Source organism: Amphiura filiformis, chromosome 15 (genome assembly GCF_039555335.1).
Source record: "Amphiura filiformis chromosome 15, Afil_fr2py, whole genome shotgun sequence".
NCBI lineage: Eukaryota > Metazoa > Echinodermata > Ophiuroidea > Amphilepidida > Amphiuridae > Amphiura > Amphiura filiformis.
In genome coordinates, this window is record NC_092642.1 from 28144812 (window position 1) to 28165151 (window position 20340).

At 38.3% G+C, this 20340-nt stretch overlaps 1 protein-coding gene across 6 annotated transcripts in view; it reads left to right on the forward strand.

Annotated features, from left to right (window-relative positions):
- Nucleotides 1–10976: 10976 nt before the first annotated feature.
- Nucleotides 10977–20340, forward strand: part of LOC140171450 (uncharacterized) — a 71719-nt gene continuing 62355 nt past the window's right edge. For all 6 annotated transcript variants that reach the window (XM_072194711.1, XM_072194712.1, XM_072194713.1 and 3 more), the window contains exon 1: nucleotides 10977–11173. The gene's annotated coding sequence lies outside the window, so the exon portion shown is untranslated. The remainder of the gene's footprint in view (nucleotides 11174–20340) is intronic.

The window sequence follows — 20340 nt, forward strand, 5'->3', positions numbered from 1 at the left end:
TTGCAAGGGGCAGGTGATTAATATTGTCATTAAAACAGCTGGAATAGGGGAAACAAGCAACAAGGAAATTTTATAAACACATTTTAGCAAACAATAAAATGAGTTGTTTGTATTAAAAGCTTAAAAGAGTAATTTCCAGTAACTAAATAGCGCCACCAATTTTGTCAATAATAGATACATTTTATATCCGAAAAAGCTGTAAAAATGCTATAAAAGTGAATAATTTTGTAAAAGAGGGAAAATTAAAGTTGAGAATGACTCAAAAGCATCTGTATACATTAGCATGATATCACATTTAGCTGTTCAGGCCTAAAATTTGGTTGTACATGATGTTTTGTTTGGAAAAACTAATAAATGATCCCATCAAACAACCGTGAAGTAGAAGCAGGGAGATAAATAAGAATAATTTACTGGTGTCTGCAATTTTAATTATTGCTTGTTACTCGGGAAGGATAAGTTGCAGATAGGTCAAACTTTTGTTGTTGTAATTCATGCCCGAAAACGGGCTTTTATTCAAATCATTTCATTCGTTGCAAATAAAACAGTACAATAATGACACAAGCACAAAAAAGAATATACAATACAGACAGATGCCAGAGGGGTAAAGGGCTCAACAGACTACAGATTTGATGCAGAACACTTGGAGTCTGCAGCGAGCTTTAGTCAATAATTATTGTAAAACACAATACGATATTCAATATTCACCACCGAACCGAGACAAGCATATAAATGGGGTCATGAAATTAATATGAATTTAAAAATCCAGTACAATTTTATGGATTTAACATTATACATGTAATAATACAAATAGGCTAACTAAGATAACCAAGATGGTCGTGTGTCTTGAGCTCGCCACCAAAAAAAGGTGGCGACGTTACATTTTGCCAAAGTCGACTCAAAACAAATGATGATATCTCTGTCAAGCAAGAAGTTATTGTCATGCTTGTGGTCTCATTTTATTGCTAAATAAAATGCACTTTCAACCCTGTAAAAAGAAATACTTGAACGTTTTTAATACTGACACTGTGCTTCATAGAATGCAGTTCTATGGGAGGACATTATCATAATTTGACCTACAAAGACAACAAATTTGGCCGATTCCATTTAGGTGCCAGTTAAGACAGGTTTTAAAAAAATTAACCAATTTCATATTATAAGATCGTACATTATACATACTGACTGACTCTTGTATTCGACAACACTTTATGAATGAACAAAGTTCGAAATTGGACGGAAAAGCTGTATATTAGAATATCATAATAATTTTACATGCACATTCTGTCACGCAAAGACGAATTTTGTGAAATAAAGTAATTGTTGATCAAAAATCCATTTCCGTTTTTAATTTATTTGTGTTTAATGAGTCTCCTTCCAGCCATCGAGACAAAAAAAAATCTATTTTTATCTCGATGGTCCAGTAAACTGCGATACTTTGCGCGTCACATTGCATGGTAATTTGATGTTCAGATGACTTCAATGTGAGGTTTAGTTTTTCAGCTGCCATTTGCGCTATCTTCATGCGATGAAACTGAAAATCAAAATAATTGAAAACAATCTGTAAATATTTATATTCTTTTAGTATCTTGTATTAATTTACATATGAAAAGGTTTGGTTACGATTCTTTCGTATAGCTTAAATCGAGCAAGGTAATTTCATAGTAGGGGCCTACCGGGTCACATAAGAGGGCACTATTCGAAAAGGCTGTATACCTGCGTATAGTAGAGTATAATCGTGCGTGTTCGATTTTAGTGCAGCGTATACCGCAGCGAGGAAAAAGCGTAGACAGAGGAGCAGAAAGAAGAGAAAAGAACAAAAAGAAACCATTCTCAAAAGTGGAAGAGGACCTCAGCATATTGCAAAGCTGAACCGGAAGAAATCAAGAATGCACCAAATAAGACAAAAAGACGGTGTCTTAACAAATGACAGACAAGAGATACTTAATGTATGCGCAGCTGACTTTTATCAAGACCTGTAGTTCCAAATCAAATGAGGCAAAACCAAATACAATATCACCAGACATATTAGCCATCCCAAGTATAACACAAAAAGAAGTGGAAATGGCTGTAAAGGAGATGAAAGACAGTAAAGCACCAGGAACAGATGACATTACTAGTGATATAATCAAGATTGGAGGAGAGGGGGTTACTCAACATTTAGTTGGACTCTATAACCAAATATTGGATGAAAAAAGCATACCTGTTTGCTGGAATGATGCAAAAGTGATTCTCCTTTACAAGAAAGCGGGTAAAAAACAGACATAAAAACTACAGACCTATCAGACTGTTATCACATGTGTACACAATTTTCACAAGGATAATACAGAACAGAATAAAAGGAGTTCTTGATGAAAACCAACCAAGAGAACAGGCAGGCTTCAGAAGTGGACATTCAACAGTAGACCATCTGCATGCCATCAACCAACTTATTGAGAAGGCAAATGAATATAATTTGAAGCTATGCATTGGCTATATAGACTATGAGAAGGCCGTTGACTCAGTGGACCTCTTTACAGCACTACGTAAAGTTGGAGTCAATGAAGGTTATGTCCAAATTCTTGAGGACATAATACCGGTACACAAATACCACAGCCAAAATCCACATTGAACATGTTGAAAACGATGTCTCAAAAACAATCCAAATTCAGCGTGGTGTGAGACAGGGAGACACAATATCCGCCAAAATATTCACTACAGCAATGGAGATATATTCAGAAAGCTGAACCTACAGGAGAGGGGGATCAACATAGACGGCGAGAAACTAACAGATCTGAGATTCGCAGATGATGTAGCTTTGGTGACAAGATCAGTAAAGGATATGGAGGTCCATTTAAATGATCTGAATATAAGGAAGTAAAAGGATTGGACTGAACATACACAAGGGCAAAACAAAATATATGACAAATCACCAGTCAGAGGATGTCATTGTAGTTGAAGGCGGTGTTATCGAAAAGGTGGATGGTTATAAATATCTCGGCCAAACAGTGAAGATGGAGGACAACACGAGGGAAGATGCTTTGATCAGAATAAAGGCAGGTTGGAGTTGCTTTGGAAGATTCAAGGACATTCTATATAATAAGAAGTTACCAATGTATCTGAGAAGTAGAATGTTTAACCAATGTGTATTGCCAACAATGACATATGGGGCAGAAACATGGACAACAACCAAGTACCTGGAACAGAAACTACAAACAGCCCAATGAGCAACGGAAAGGAAGACGCCAAACTCAAGTCAAAGATATGGTTAAACTCAAAGAAGCGAAATGGAGATGGGCAGGTCACCTTGCACGAAGGGAAGATAACAGGTGGACTAAACGGCTTACAGAATGGCAACCAAGAACAGGGAAATTAAAGAGCTAGAGGAAGACAGAAGAGGAGGTGGCGTGATAACATTACTGCCTACATGGGACCTACATCGACAACAAATGCAAGAGACAGAGAACAGTGGAAGAATCATGAAGAGGGCTACGTCCAACAATGGTCGAACACAGCCTGGTGAGGTGAGGTGAGGATACCGTCCTAATTTTAAAACTAAACTATATGTGGGTAAATTTATTTTTTTAATAGATGCACTATCTAATTCTGCACATTATAACACCTCATTGAATGCAATGTGACCTCCAGAAGTAAAGTTACAACATTTGATTAGACAAAGGTTCAGTTTTAAATCTCAACCCTATGTCCCGAGTCATTTTCAAGAAATTAGCTGTTACTATTTTGTTTTAAATGTGTTAGAGACCGCTAATTATCTTGTTTGTCGCCCTCCTGAAGCTAGCATAAGTGTTGGTCTCGATCATGATGCAGTCATGTCTACAGTAGAATTCATCTCGACCTTTGCAGGACTATTTAACCCCCATTAAAAGCTATTAAACCAAGTTAACACTCATTGAAACAGCTCAACTGATTAAATCGGATCTTCTCTGGTTGTGCACATTGTGTCTGTTTTATATGTGCGGTAACGCTATGAGGTGCTATAATACAGCTTCAGTTGGGTAACTGATTATAAAGGAAACGCAAGGAAACAATGGTATGTGGACCTTTGTTCACGAAATAAGACAATGGCCTGCTTTTTGTTAACCAGCATTCTTGAAAATCGGTTTGGAAATAATTTCTTCATATTTTTGGTGTTATCTGTCGTTTACATATCCTTCCTAAAACACAAAAGTGCGACTATTTCCAAACACCTAAATTAGCTAAAAATTTAGGACATGTTACAAAACTATATTTTTTAGAATTTCATAGAATAGTTTAAATGTAGCTTGTACCGGTTTTTGTGGCATCCTTCAGAACGGAGCGGTCCGTTACCAATATAGCTCAATATTTTCGGTCAAATCTCCATTCAATTAACACGGGGAGTTGGCTAGCTATGAGCTAGCTATGCTTTGTCCTCACTCATATTCTACGAAAGTGCGACTATTTCTGAACATCTAACCTAGCTGTAATTTTAGGTCATGTTAGAGAAATATATTTGCTAGGAGTTTGGAGAATAGTTTAAATATTGGCTGGTTATTTTTCACACAGTGATGTTAACTAGGCAAATGCAACATACACTATTTGTAAAGGTCGCGCGTCAATGGTGAGAGCACTGTGTATTGTGTATAGGATTAACGGACAGTAACTGCAGTATGTTCCAGTCGACTTGTGCTCCTTCGTGACAAATGTGATGCGATCAAGCAATTAGAATAACAGTTATATTTTAATCACGGATTCAAATATTTTCTAGGGAGACTCCCGTTTTAATGTTTGGAGATTAGTCAACAGAACTGGCAAAAACCTTAAATTTCCACGTTTGCTATTTTTGGCAATATCAGGATTTTTATAGAAAGAAAAGTCTTGTTTTTGTCAAAAATAAGACATATTTGACCACGCATTTTAAATAAACTAAAACCTTTACAGCCCAACAGACATGGTTTAATGAACTGGTAGTTTGTGTTCTATTACTGTTCCAAAAGGCAGCATTCTCCATACTTTAATTCCCGAGAAAATATAAAAAATACAACAATATCTCATTTCAGCCTCTTATTTCCCTTAACAAAAACGACTCAATTTCAGCAGGTGACTCTAGACCCGCATTGATATTATGCTAATGCTGTTACGTAATCATCTGTGTGATATAATCTTTACATGTGTTGTTTGAAAGACAAAGGTACAGTGTTTATGTAATCATTGAGAAATGCCATGAAAACAATCCACATATGACGTCACAAGTCAGCCTTAATGTACGATTTCCGTCAAATTTTGATTTTGTTATTCTTTATTCAAAATGTTGAAATAATATTAGTTATACTGACTGAGTGACTCTTGTATTCGACGACACTTTATGAATGAACAAAGTTCGAAATTGGACGGAAAAGCTGTATATTAGAATATCATAATAATTTTACATGCACATTCTGTCACGCAAAGACGAATTTTGTGAAATAAAGTAATTGTTGATCAAAAATCCATTTCCGGTTTAAATTTATTTGTGTTTAATGAGTCTCCCTTCCAGCCATCGAGATAAAAAAAGTATATTTTTTTTATCTCGATGGTCCAGTAAACTGCGCGTCACATTGCATTGTAATTTGATGTTCAGATTACTTCGATGTGAGGCTTAGTTTTTCAGCTGCCATTTGCGCTATCTTAATGCGATGAAACTGAAAATCAAAATAATTGAAAACACTCTGTAAATATTTATATTGTTATAGTATCTTGTATTAATTTACATATGAAAAGGTTTGGTTACAAAACGATTCTCTCGTATCGAGCAAGGTAATTTAGCTTAATTTCATAGTACCGGGTCACATAAGAGGGCACTATTCGAATAGGCCGTATCGGGGCCGTATACCTGCGTATAGTATAATCGTGCGTGTTCGATTTTAGTGCAGCGTATACCGTCCTAATTTTAAAACTAAACCATATGCCGGTAAATTTATTATTTCAAATTAATAGATGCACTATCTAATATTATTCTGCACATTATGACATCTCATTGAATGCAATGTGACCTCCAGAAGTAAAGTTACAAGCATTTGATTAGACAAAGGTTCAGTTTTAAAATTGGCAAACTGACCTACTGAACCTTCTGAAGTTGTAGTCAGCAGGGCGAAACCCGCAGAACTATTTGGTAACCGGCAAGCTAGAGGTTTTTCTTGAAAATATCTAAAGATGGGGCTGATATAGTGGTTTGAGTGAGGGATTCCATGCTCTTCCAGTTCTCGGGAAAATGAGTTTTTAATAGACATCCTTCTTAATGAATGGAATTTCAACATGTAGGTGGTGGTTTCTTCTTAAACCCGCAGCAGAAGAGGTTTGAATGTACTAGTAGGCTTCTTTGTTGATTCCGACCAACTCATTTTGGATTTTGTAAAACATAGCTAAACGATTTCTCTCCCTCCTGACAGCTAGAGTGTCCCATCCGAGATCTTCCAGCATTTGAGTGACACTACTTTCTCTTTCGTAATCCCCTGTGCAAAATCTTGCAGCTTTTCTCTGCACACTTTCGGCTTCTTTATTAGCCCTGCTCTGTAAGGATCCCATGCACAACCAGCGTACTCTAGGACTGGACGCACTAACGTTGCTGTGTTTGCAACAATGTTCTCTCCAGTTCAGCTTGTTATCCAGCTGCACCCCTAAGTAAGGATTTGAGTTTGGCTGATGTAAAACTTGCCCGCAGAAAACATAGTCTCTGTGTAGAGGGTTTCTCTTCAAGGAAATTTCCATGACCGTGCATTTGGAAGGGTTAAAGCTCATCTTCCACGTCTCCTGTCATGTTTCAAGAGATCTTAGATCAGCTTGTAGAGAATTCATGTCCCTTTCATCTGACACTGTAGAGTACACTAGGCAGTCGTCTGCGAAGAGCCTTACTTGGTTGTTCAACATGTCCGTGAGGTCGTTTATATAGGTTAAAAACAACAACAGCCCCAACACCGTCCCCTGTGGTACTCCAGAAAGGACCTCTTTGGGTGATGAAAAGTTGCCCTCACATGCAACTCTCTGGATCCTATTTGTTAAGAAACTTCTGATCCATTGATAAAGGTTGTTTCTAATCCCATAATGATGAAGCTTATTCAGTAGGCGTTCATGAGGAGAAGTCAAGAACTGCCATATGCACTGAATCCCCTTGTTCCAAAGCTCTTGCAATATCATCAACAGTTAAAATGAGTTGACCTTTTTTTAGGCATTACTTGCATATAGGCACAATAGGGTTGGGGGCTGTTTCCAACATTTGTTGAATTCTCACGACAAGTGTCTCAGTAAAGTTCCCAAAAGCCACTAGCAACTTAGCAAGTACATGTATCTTTGGTGACATCCGCTATCTCTAAGGTCCGCTATCTCTAAGGTTCGCTATCTCTAAGGTTCGCTATCACTAACGTGTAAAGTCTATGGAGATCAGAATCCCGCTATCTCTAATAGAAAAAGGTTCGCTATACCTAAAAAGGTCCGCTACTTCTAAGGTTCGATATCACTTATTTAAATCACTTTAAATAAGGTTCGCTATCACTAATTTAAAATAAGGTTCGCTATCACTAATTTTGAATAAGGTTCGCTATCTATATGGTTCGTTATCACTAATTCCAATAAAGGTCCGCTATACCTAAGGTTCGCTATCACTAATTTTGTTTAAGGTTCGCTATCCCTAATTAATTAAGGTTCGCTATCTCTAAGGTTCGTTATCACTAATTTCGATTAGGGTTCGCTATACCTAAGGTTCGTTATCACTAATCTTAAATAAGGTCCGCTATCTCTAATTTTAAAAAAGGTCCGCTATCTCTAATTTCAAATAAGGTCCGCTATATCTAATTTTAAATAAGGTCCGCTATCTCTAATTTCAAATAAGGCCCGCTATCTCTAATTTTAAACAGCGCCCGCTATTCCTAATTTCAAATAAAGCCCACTGTAGGCCTACATCTTTAATTTTCAATAAGGTTCGCTCTTTCTAATTTAAATTAGTCCACTATCTCTAACTTAAAAATTATTTTAAATAAAGCGGGAAAAGCGCCCTCGAGTTAAATAGTTTATACGGGTGAAAATATACACATAAAGTATACGAACTCTTAAAAAAAAGACACTAAAACTAAATTACAAGATAAAGAAGTCAATAGATAGAGAGAGCTCGTAGTGGCTGGACTCTGCTCCCAGAGTAACCCAGACTCCATTAATAGAGTCACCCTGACTCCATTACAGGGTCACTCCAAAGTCCGAAAAAAAAGACAAAATAATGATACACATAGATGTACATCAAGATAAAAATTCAAAGTATAGACCTATCGGAATAGGAGACTTTACTCTGAGTTTCACGCCATAGGCGATTGTCAGACGACACGATGGAGAAAATTCGGCTTGACCACCATTCCCTTGGAATGGGAGAATATACATTCCATGGTGTCAAGAGCCAAGAAATTGCAGAGTCTGACTCCTTTGAAGAGTCATAAATTTCTTGACTCCGTCGACGGCTCTGAATGTAGAGTCAATTGACCCCACAGGTAGAGTCAACTGACTCTCCTGTGATAATCAGGTGACTCCTTTGGAGAGTCAGTGCTAGTTTACTCCACTTATAGAGTCACTTGACTCTAGTTTGGCTTTCAGTGCATAGTGTTGGTCACCGTCTATCGGGTTCTAATAGGCGGTAAACTGGTTAAGCCATACAAAGGTCAAAGGTCTGGGTTTATTTGGTGTTTTTATAAACAATTGCGAAGTAAATCTAGCAAGAGTGAAATTAGAAGCTTTTCACAAAGTCGTGACAATAAGGTGCCCCCGCCGTAGCGGGCGCCCCAAAAATGTAGTTTTGATGTTCTTTAAAAATTATTTTCCCCCTTGCTCCCCTTCGTTCCATTTCCGGGTCCATTTCCCCGCCCCGGTCCATTTCCTTCTTCTTTTTCCTTCTTCTCAATTTCTTCCCCTTTCTCTCATTCCTTTCCCCTTCTTTAAATTACTCCCCCTAAATTACTTCCCCTTCTGTTCCTTAAGTTTCCCTTACTTGTCTTTTCCTCTTCATTTAGTGTTCCAATTAATTCCTTCCCCTTTCTCTCATTCCTTCCCTTTAAATTACTTCCCCTTCTCTTAAGGCGTGTTTCTATTGGGACCGTTTACCGGTAAAAAGACGGTAAAGGGATTATTTCTGCTCAATAGAAACTGACCTTCCCCGCTATTTACCGGTAAACAGGGGCGAGTTTTTACCGGTAACGTTTTCCTTCTTGAGGAAGGAAAATAGCGGGGACGCTTACCGGTAAACGTCAATAGAAACTCACTCCGTTCCGATTGAATGCGCATACAGGGAAGAAAACGGAAGTTGAGTCGCGAAATTGACCTCTGCATCATCAATGAGCTAGCTTGTTTATACCATGATTATACCATTCCGTTCGCAAAATTTCTTAGGCCTAATCACATACAAATATTTGACTCACTTGCTATAAATAAAGTAAATGGAAGAAATATTCATAATGCATTATCCCTGCATTATACATATTATGCTAAATATTTAACATGAGTTATGATTTATGACCTTAGTAAAAGCCATGAAATAAAACAACAACAACAACATCAGCGGATGAATCCAGCTGTGCATGCGAAAAAAATAGAAATCAACTCGGATCCGCGGCGGTGTGTGCTTCAGAAAATTAGAAAGATTTCATGAATTTAATATTATGTTGTTGATGTTAAATTACTATTCGCTAAAAAGAATTAACTGAAATTAAACTGTGAAAGATTAAATTCTAAGACCTATTTTTTTTTGCGCGCAACAATACTGAGTACTCACGTCGATATCACTGAGGGGGATTTCCCAATGGCGTAATTTGATAGCTTTTGATGTACGAGAACGAATGAAAACGCTAATAAAAAACATTATTCTTCAGTCTTCTTTTCTCATGTTTGCTACCTCATTTTTAGCCAAACAATTAAGAAAATACTACAATATTAAAATCCACAATGCTTTGCGATTGCCCCGGGGATTGACCCCAGTGCACGACCTTTCGCCGGCAAACTTTAAAGGTGTGTCAATTGACGCTGTTCATCGAGTGTTTACCGGTAAACAACGTGCAATGGAAACTGACCGTTATCCGCCTTTCGCCGCTATTTGACGGCGAACAGTTTTACCGGTAAAATGCAGGGGACTCAATAGAAACACGCTATTAGTTTCTATTCATTCTCTTTCCGTCTTCTCCAAGTTCAGTTTCTTCCCCTTTCTCTCATTCCTTCCCCCTTCAATTATACTCACTTAAATTACTTCCCCTCAAATCACTAAATTCTCTGTCCTTTTCATATTCTTCAATTTCTTCCCCAATCTTACACCTCCTTCGATTCCATTTGTGCACGAATTGCTTCCCCACAAATAAACATGCATGTTGTTTCTTCCCCCCCCTCATTCGTTCCCCTTTTCCTACCTTCCCCTATACCTCTTAAGGGCATTTCGTGATCCACAGCCTCATCCCCCACTTTTCTCAAAAAAGTTGAGATTTTTATATCACTGGAAACCTCTGGCTACATAATGTTTATGTACAAAATATTTCTTACCGATTAATTCGTTTAGCAAAGATATCGTGAAATTTGAATTTCGTTCTGGTGCACCAGAACGAAATTACAACGCATTGTCTATGGAGCAGTGTAATACACATAATCATGCATAACTCGCGAACGCAAAATCGGAATCAACTGAAATTTTGGGAATAGGTTTTTTTCGTGGATATCTAATGAAAAATGACATAAATAGAGGATGCTAGGATCACGAAATACTCCTTTAAGTTTTCCTCCCCGGAGTCTTCATTTCCCTCTCTTTTATTTATTCACGTTTCCTCTCTGTTGCTTTTCCTTCCTTCTTGGTCCTTTCTTTCCCCATTCCCTCTTCTTCTCTTCCCTTTCCTTTCCCCCTCTTTCTTTTTTCCTTCCTTTCCCCCTTTCCTTTCTCTTTTTTCCCTTCTCCCTCCAAAAAGCTCCAAAATCTCCATCCATCTGCCGTTTGGATGGCGCGGTGCTCCAAATAAAAGAGGATACATTTATATTATAATAATGATAATGGCCGCTTACGGATCGAGACGAAATCAGAAATTGAAATCAGAATACGGTGGTAAAATAGCATGATTATTTGGATTTAGATGTAAAAAGTGAACTTTTTTTTAAAGTCTGCACAACCAAACTATATTTCTACTATAATCTGGATGAGATGTGGTGATTTTTAGACTGTAATCTCAATCTGGTGGTGAGTAAGCTTACCCGTTTTCATGTTTTACCGTACTCAAAATTTTCTGGTCACTGGTCATGCTGTAGTGCCGTACTATTACGCTGACTTTCGTATTCGGCGAGGAGGACTATTTCGACCTCCTGGTTTGTTTACAAACAGAGAGGTAGACAAAAAACCGTTCCGCTTGTCCAAACACTCAAGTATCAGAAGGACAAAAAAATGAAGGATGGTCCACAATAGCGTGATTCACCTAACATGAATAGGGATTAAAAAGCTGTCACATAGAACCATGTGCTTCTATTGTCCAATTTGCCATCAAGATTTCATATGGAAACAGTTCAGACCCAGTACACGATCATGTCAGAAATTAATATTTTGTTCTGGGTCTGATTATTCGGACTAGTCATGCTGGTGTGTTTATTGTTTGCGAAGTTTTTCTCATGTTCTAGAGTACAAGTTTAAAGTTTATTGAAGCTACTTTTGTAGGAATACTATTACAAGTGGAGGCAGTCAAATGTTGATGGACCAAAGTAATAATCCAGTCACAGTCCAGAACAAACTTTTTCTTGAAAATCCTTGCTCGAGATTCAAGAACATGATATAGGCCTATACTAAAATGCAGAAAACCTTTGACGAGCGCGTATTGTAAGGATACATCGCGTATTTACTGCGTTGCACGCACTTGTCTCTGATTGGCTGCTGAGGCGATCTGTTGTTGCCGAGTGGAAATTTATGAATGAACTGTGCGCTGTACGCGTTGTTAGCGCCGAATTTGCAACATCAGTTTTACATCACGGTAGTCGCGCTCGTCAAAGGTTTTCTGCATTTTAGTATAATCATGATGATGAGATTGAGAAGCTAGAAGTGGACATGCTGGAGACTGCTCTAGCCACGAATTTGCTCACCGATAGCTTCACATTCTAAGACTAGACTGCGGAACTCGGTCCTCAATGATCAGGGTTCGATTTACCTTGTGTCGCATCGCAAAATGCGACACAGTTTGCAAAACTTGCGCTGCAATTGCACAAATGCATCATATAAAAATGCGATGTAACGAAATATCTAGATTTCATAGGCTCAAAAGCCCCGTCAAAAACTGCCTCAAATTGTATTATTTACATCATTTTCGAAGCAACTGAACCCCTGAAATGTTGATTTATGGCCTAATTCACTTCAATAATTAACATATTGCACAGTGTCAGTATTACTGATTTTTGAAGTGAAATTTTAACAGCAAACACGACCTTGGTATTTCCACCATGTCAAAGGTCTTGACCATGTTTGTTGACATATTCATAGAGGGCAGTGTTTGTAAAATATTAAATTAATTATTGACCAGCAGGCAGCAGCTGGTGAATTTGAAACATTTTGATTGAAATAAACTAAATAGATTTTAAAAAAGGAGAAAAAAAAAAGAAGAAAAGAAAAGAAGGAAGAAAAAGAAAAGACAAAAAGAAAATAAAAAATAAAAATAAGAAGAGAAGGGAGAAAAGAATGTTCATACATACACGCTATGTAACAGCTGCGTGATTGAGTCGAGAGCCGGGCATAAACAGCGTTTATGCCCGGTGTCCCGGATGTTAGATCGCCGGGTAGGAAAAGTGCAGGAAAATCGTGCATTTTAGTAACTTTTTGTTATTATTTTGATGAAATAAGAATCAAAAAATGTTCTGGTATGTATGAGCGGGGTTCATTCATATATTTTCATGACTAAGCGAAGTTGTTTTATGCCCTCGGGCCGCAAGCGGCCCTCGGGCATAAACAACCGCTTAGTCATGAAAATATATGAATGAACCCCTAAATAAAAGAAAGAAAAGGGAGAAAAGAACGAAAAAAAAACTAGAGTCAACAGACGCTGAATACAAGCCGCAATTTGACCCCTATAACTTGACCCCTGGGTTACGGATGGGGTCAAATGCTCTTGCATTGTGCTTAGGATGTCATAAGAAATATTCCTGGTGAATTTCAGCTTAATCGAACTTATACATGGATTTTGATTTTTAAAATTTTTGATTGACCTTTTGACCCCTTAATAACCTTTGACCTCAATGGAAAAAAACCTTATGTACACCGACAAAATGCATTGTTCCAGTTTTAATTAAAAAATTCTAGCATGTTCAGTTCTTGAGATAAAAATTCTTGAATTTATTCAGCTAAAAACAGGAAGTGACCCCTTAATGACATTTGACCCCCAAAATAAAAATACCATGCATACATCAGGGAACACTAATTCATGTATGTTGGTTATATTATTCTGGTCTGTTTACATTTTGAGATATAATTTTTTTGAACATTTTTGATAATTTTGGTTTTTGACCGGAAATAACCCCTTAATGACCTTTGACCCCAAAACTGTAGGCATCCTAAAGACCCTGGCTAGTAGTAATGCATGTGTGCTAATGGTGACTCTCTGCTATGTAATTTGTAACTTAGACTGATTTTTTGAATATTTTTTAGACTTTGACCGGAAATGACCCCTTAATGACCTTTGACCCCTTATCTGAGCACACCCTATAGACACCGACTAAAGTCGAGTCACACGATATAACCATGTCCTCATCGCATGAAATTTGTGGAAGGAGTAGCATTTTTTGTGAAATCACCTTTTTGACCATTATAGCTAGGTCAAAGGTCATAGCAAGGTCAAAGTCAAATGGAAGGTTTGGCCTAGTCCAGTGGTCATTTGGCTCAAGTATGGTTGAAATCTGTCGAAGCATAAGAGAGCTAGGGCGAAACGTGGCAAGTCACGCAAAATGTCACGATTGGTTGCCAGAAGAAAGAAGAAACTAGATCTGGTTACAGATCTGGACCTAGCCGGGGCCGGAAATGCCAGTCTTAACTTAAGTTTGACCTTTGACCGGCTATTATTGACATCTCACACCATTAATGGTGCATCACTGTAGCATGTAGGGGCTTTATCCGTCTTCCATAGGCTGAGATACAGCTACTTTTCCGTAATTTTACACTTTTTTTGCAAATTTGACGTTTTGACCTCCTTAATGACCTTTGACCCCAATATAAAAAAAACCTCATACACACCGCAAAAATGCATTGTTACATTTTAAATTAAAAAAATCCACTATGCTTAGTTATGGAGATAAAAATTCTTGAAGTTATTTAGCTTAAAACCGAAAATGACGTGTAAATGACCTTTGACAAAAAAAATAAAAATACTGTGTACACATCGGGTAACACTAATGCATATATGAAGTTTATGCAACTCTGGTCTGTTTACGTTTTGAGATAAAAAAAATGAACATATTTGATGATTTTTGGTTTTTGACCGAAGCGACCCTTAATGACCTTTGACCCCACAACTGTAGACACCCCAAAGACCCTGGTTGGTAGCAATGCATGTGTGCTAATGACAACACTCTGCTATGTAATTTGTAAAAACAGTGATTTTTTGAATATTTTTAGCTTTCAGACGGAAATGACCCCTTAATGACCTTTGACCCAAATTCTGTGAATAATTTATAGGCACTGGATATAGCCGATATATATGTGCAAGTGACGTCATTGTAGGATGTAACATGTAGGTGAAGAAGCATTTTGAAGATATTTGGTTTTATACCGAAATGACCCCTTAATGACCTTTGACCCCAAATTTGTGAATATCCTATAGACACTGGATATAGCCGATGCATATGTGCAAGTGACGTCATTGTAGGATGTAAGATGTAGGAGAAGAAGCATTTTGAAATTTGTTGCCAGAAAGAAAGAAGAAAGAAGAAAGATCCGAGAAGCATCATTAAGACCTAGCGGTGTCCGGCTAGGTAACTAGATAACTGTGCCCTTTGCAAGGGCACGAGGTAAGTTAGGCGGATGACTGTGACGATCTGATCAAGCAGCAATACTGTGCTGGATAGGATTAATTTTAGTAAGACTGTTTCATTAATTGCCTTTTTAATATACCTTGATCGTGGAAAGCTGTTTTTTTTTAAAACTTGACCTTTGACCCCTTTATGACCCCTTAATGACCTTAAATGAATTTTAAACTATTGTTAAAATGTTAAGAATGTCAAAAGGATCATTGCATTTAAATTTCAGGGCAATTAGAGCATTTTGAAAAACTTGACCTTTGACCCCTTAATGACCTTAAATAACTTTTAAAATATCTTAAACATGTTTAAAATGTCATAAGGATCATTGCATTTAAATTTCAGCTCAATTGGAGCATTTTGAAAAACTTGACCTTTGACCCCTTGATGGCCCCTTAATGACCTTAAATGAATTTTAAAATATTTTTAAAATGTTAAGAATGTCATAAGGATCATTGCATTTGAATTTCAGCTCAAATGGAGCATTTTGAAAAATTTGACCTTTGACCCCTTAATGACCTTAAATAACTTTAAAAATATTTTAAGCATGTTTAGAATGTCATAAGGACCATTGCATTTAAATTTCAGCTCAATCAGAGCATTTTTGGTTAAAATGACCTTTTTTGACCCCTGTGACCCCTTGGATGACCTCTGACGTTAAACAACGCATAACTTTTGTAGCCAGCTACCCAATACTGCTTGTGACTGAGTTTGGTCGAAATCTGATCAAGGATGTGGAAGTAGTAGCAAATTGTGAGAAAGAAGAAAGAAGAAAGAAAGAGGAAATGGCAAGAAAGAAATAAGTTAGGCTGCCCGCCTAACTTAACTAGAGTCAACAGACGCTGAATACAAGCCGCAATTTGACCCTTATAACTTGACCCCTGGGTCACGGATGGGGTCAACCGCTCTTGCATTGTGCTTAGGATGTCATAAGAAATATTCCTGGGGAATTTCAGCTTAATCGGAACTTAAACATGGATTTTGATTTTTTTAAATTTTTGTTTGACCTTTTGACCCCCTTAATGACCTTTGACCTCGAAAAAAAAAAACCTTATGTACACCGACAAAATGCATTGTTCCAATTTTAATTAAAAATTCTAACATGTTCAGTTGTCGAGATAAAAATTCTTGAAGTTATATAGCTAAAAACAGGAAGTGACCCCTTAATGACCCTTGACCCCAAAAATAAAAAATACCATGCATACATCAGGTAACACTGATTCATGTATGATGGTTATATTACTCCAGTCTGTTTACATTTGGCCACACGTTTTGAACTGGTAGATTTTCGTGTGACATGAAAAGTTCACTTTTTCTGTTCCGAGAAATACGCCAATTTTCATTTGAAACTAATTATTTCAGTGGTTGTGTATGCTACTACAGGAAAAGTATACATATTCAGCAAGGAAATTTCACAAGGAATCCAAAAATGACATTGTTTTTTATGGGGGGCTAATGGTTAGGGAGATATTGCAAGAAGAAAGTGAGATTTTTTATGAAAATTTTTCTGAATTTTGTGTGATTTTTTGTTGTTGATCTTATACCCCACATCAAAAAGAACATTATATTTGAGCTCTATAGAGCTAGAGCTTTCAGAAAATGTGTACTTTTACTATGCTACCTGCTATAGATTTTCCATGGCGCTGAACATTTTGTCGGAACGCATAAAAATGTACAAATTTTTTTCAAACTCTTAATGATATTGATAATGCATGTACAAATAATTACAATTTATGTTACAAGACACAATTTTGCACAAAAACACATGTACAATGTTTTCTAACTGATTGATAAAGGAAAATTTAACAATCTTTTGTAATAATGGGGCAGTTTAAAGAGAGAATCTAGTACCGGTATGTACACGGAAATGGAACACATGATCTCGCATTCATCTACGGACTTCAGAAGGTACATGTACAACTCTGGTGAATTTCCTCTGTCTTGTAAATCCACACCTACATAAAGAACACTTTCCTTGGGCACTATGGTTTCCTTCATAAGTTTCTTATAAAAGCAATCTTCTCTGGTGGTTTTAGTATAGAGCCAATAGCCTTCAATAACTTGTGCACCGGGAAATTAGGTGTATCCATATTCTGAAACATGGATAGTTTCAGTTAGTTTGATGAGTGATGACACCATCAGATGTAACATGAAAGAGAAAATATTCTCTGTTACTATCTGATGATGGCTTTAGTGCTACAACAGAGTTTTTCCAAATTAAGTTTGTAAGCGAATCATTGTCTCTTTATCAATTCCTCAGAAATGCCCATATTGTCATCATCAACTTCTTCAGTATCTGTTCCAAATATGATGGAACAAAAGGGTCCCACATAGCCTGTGATGGTGGCATTATTGATCTTACACATGGTAAACTAGGCCTAGGTCAGTGTCACATTCACTCTGTTGTGATTTTTGCCAAAATAATTACCAGAGTGTTCAGTTCAGATTTGATTTTTATTGCAAATTTTGCTCAGCACTTTTGTCCTTCTTTTTCTTCGCATTTAAGGCTCCAGCCCAAACAATTCTAAAACTTAATTGCTTTTAACTTACTATAGGGACAAGCAAAAGTATTTTTCAATTGCACTTATAATAATAAAAAGTATTAATTAATAATTTCACCAACTAGAATACATACGACATGATTTTACCAATTTTGCGGTATGAACATTTTGCCTTTCTGTAAGGCAACAGTCGTAATTCTGCTCCAGGGCTCCATCAACTTCCAACTTCTAAACTTTAATAATAGGCCTAAATTATACAGTTATCTTACTATAATTCACCAGATCTGTACATCTGTTTGTACATCTGTTTGTTTGTCTGTCTGTCTGTCCGCCTCTTTTCTCGGAGACTGGGGGTCGCACGTTCCTCAAACTTGGTGGGTGGGTGCAGCTTGGTATGAGGAAGAACGAGTTTATATTGTTTAGTGGGTCAAGGTCACCCAAGGTCATCCAGGGGTCAAATTAGTAAAAACTGTTTTCTCGGAGACTGAGGGTCGCACGTTCCTCAAACTTGATGGGGGGGGGCGGCTTGACCCGGGACAGAACAAGTTTGTATTGGTTTGTGGGTCAAGGTCACCAGAGGTCATCTAGGGGTCAAATTAGTAAAAACTGTCATATGGGCATGAAACTTGGTGGGTAGGTGCATCTTGACCTAGGACAGAACAAGTTTGTATTGATTAGTGGGTCAAGGTCACCCAGGGGTCATCTGAGGTCAAATTAGTAAAACTGTTTTCCGCCTATTTTCTCGGAGACTAGGGTCGACGTTCCTCAAACTTGGTGGGTGGGTGCATCTGGACCTCAGACAGAACAAGTTTGTTTCAGTTAGTGGGCCAATATCACCCGAGGTCATCCAGGGTCATCTGAGGTCAAATTAGTAAAACTATCGTATGGGCATGAAACTTGGTAGGTACAGTCAACTTTTATAGTCAAATTTTTGGAAGGTCATTTTGGGGTCATCCGGGGTCACCCAGGGGTCATCTGAGGTCAAATTAGTAAAAAATGTCGATGCGCATGAAACTTGGTGGGTACAGTCAACTTTTAGAATCAAATTTTAGAAGGTCATTTTGGGGTCATCCAAGGTCAAATTACTAAAACTGTCATATGGGCATGAAATGTGGTGGGTACAGTCAACATCAGCCAGGTAATCGCGACAGCCGAGAACCGCCAAACACGGGTAACCGCCTATCTATATAATAATACTGGTAGTCTGTGACTCTGTGCTTCTGTGACTCTGTGCCTCTGTCTGTCTGTCTGTCCGCCTATTTTCTCGGAGACTAGGGGTCACACGTTCCTCAAACTTGGTGGGTGGGTGCAGCTTGGTATGAGGAAGAACAAGTTTATATTGGTTAGTGGGTCAAGGTCACCCAAGGTCATCCAGGGGTCAAATTAGTAAAAACTGTTTTTCTCGGAGACTGGGGTCGACGTTCCTCAAACTTGACGGGTGGGTGCGTCTTGACCCGGGACAGAACAAGTTTGTATTGGTTAGTGGGTCAAGGTCACCAGAGGTCATCTAGGGTCAAATTAGTAAAAACTGTCATATGGGCATGAAACTTGGTAGGTAGGTGCATCTTGACCTAAGACAGAACAAGTTTGTATTGATTAGTGGGTCAAGGTCACCCAGGGGTCATCTGAGGTCAAATTAGTAAAAACTGTTTTCCGCCTATTTTTTCGGAGACTAGGGGTTGCACGTTCCTCAAACTTGGTGGGTGGGTGCATCTGGACCTCAGACAGAACAAGTTTGTTTCAGTTAGTGGGCCAAGATCACCCGAAGTCATCCAGGGGTCATCCGAGGTCAAATTAGTAAAAACTATCGTATGGGCATGAAACTTGGTGGGTACAGTCAACTTTTAGAGTCAAATTTTTGGACGGTCATTTTGGGGTCATCCAAGGTCAAATTACTAAAAACTGTTGTATGGGCATGAAACGTGGTGGGTACAGTCAACATTTAGAGCCAAATTTTGGAAGGTCAATTCGAGGTCACAAGGGGTCATCTGAGGTCAAATTAGTAAAAACTGTCCTATGGGCATAAAACTTGGTGGGTACAGTCACCATCAGCCAGGTAATCGCGACAGCCGAGAACCGCCAAATACGGGTAACCGCCTAGTCTATATAATAATCCGCGTCGCCTGTCTATCTGTCTGTCTATCTGTGTGTCTGTCCGCCTATTTTCTCGGAGACTAGGGGTCGCACGTTCCTCAAACTTGGTGGGTGGGTGCATGTTGACCCCATACAGATCAAGTTTGTATTGGTTAGTGGGTCAAGGTCACCCGAGGTCATCCAGGGGTCAAATTAGTAAAAACTGTTTTTCTCTGAGACTGGGGGTCGCACGTTCCTCAAACTTGACGGGTGGGTGCGTCGTGACCCGTGACAGAACAAGTTTGTATTGGTTAGTGGGTCAAGGTCACCAGAGGTCATCTAGGGGTCAAATTGGTAAAAACTGTCATATGGGCATGCAACTTGGTGGGTAGGTGCATCTTGACCTAAGACGGAACAAGTTTTTATTGGTTAGTGGGTCAAGGTCACCCAGGGGTCATCTGAGGTCAAATTAGTAAAAACTGTTTTCCGCCTATTTTCTCAGAGACTAGGGGTCGCACGTTCCTCAAACGTGAAAACTTGGTGGGTGGGTGTATGTTGCCCCCATACAGATCAAGTTTGTATTGGTTAGTGGGTCAAGGTCACCCGAGGTCATCCAGGGGTCAAATTAGTAAAAACTGTTTTTCTCTGAGACTGGGGGTCGCACGTTCCTCAAACTTGACGGGTGGGTGCGCCGTGACCGGGACAGAACAAGTTTGTATTGGTTAGTGGGTCAAGGTCACCAGAGGTCATCTAGGGGTCAAATTAGTAAAAACTGTCATATGGGCATGCA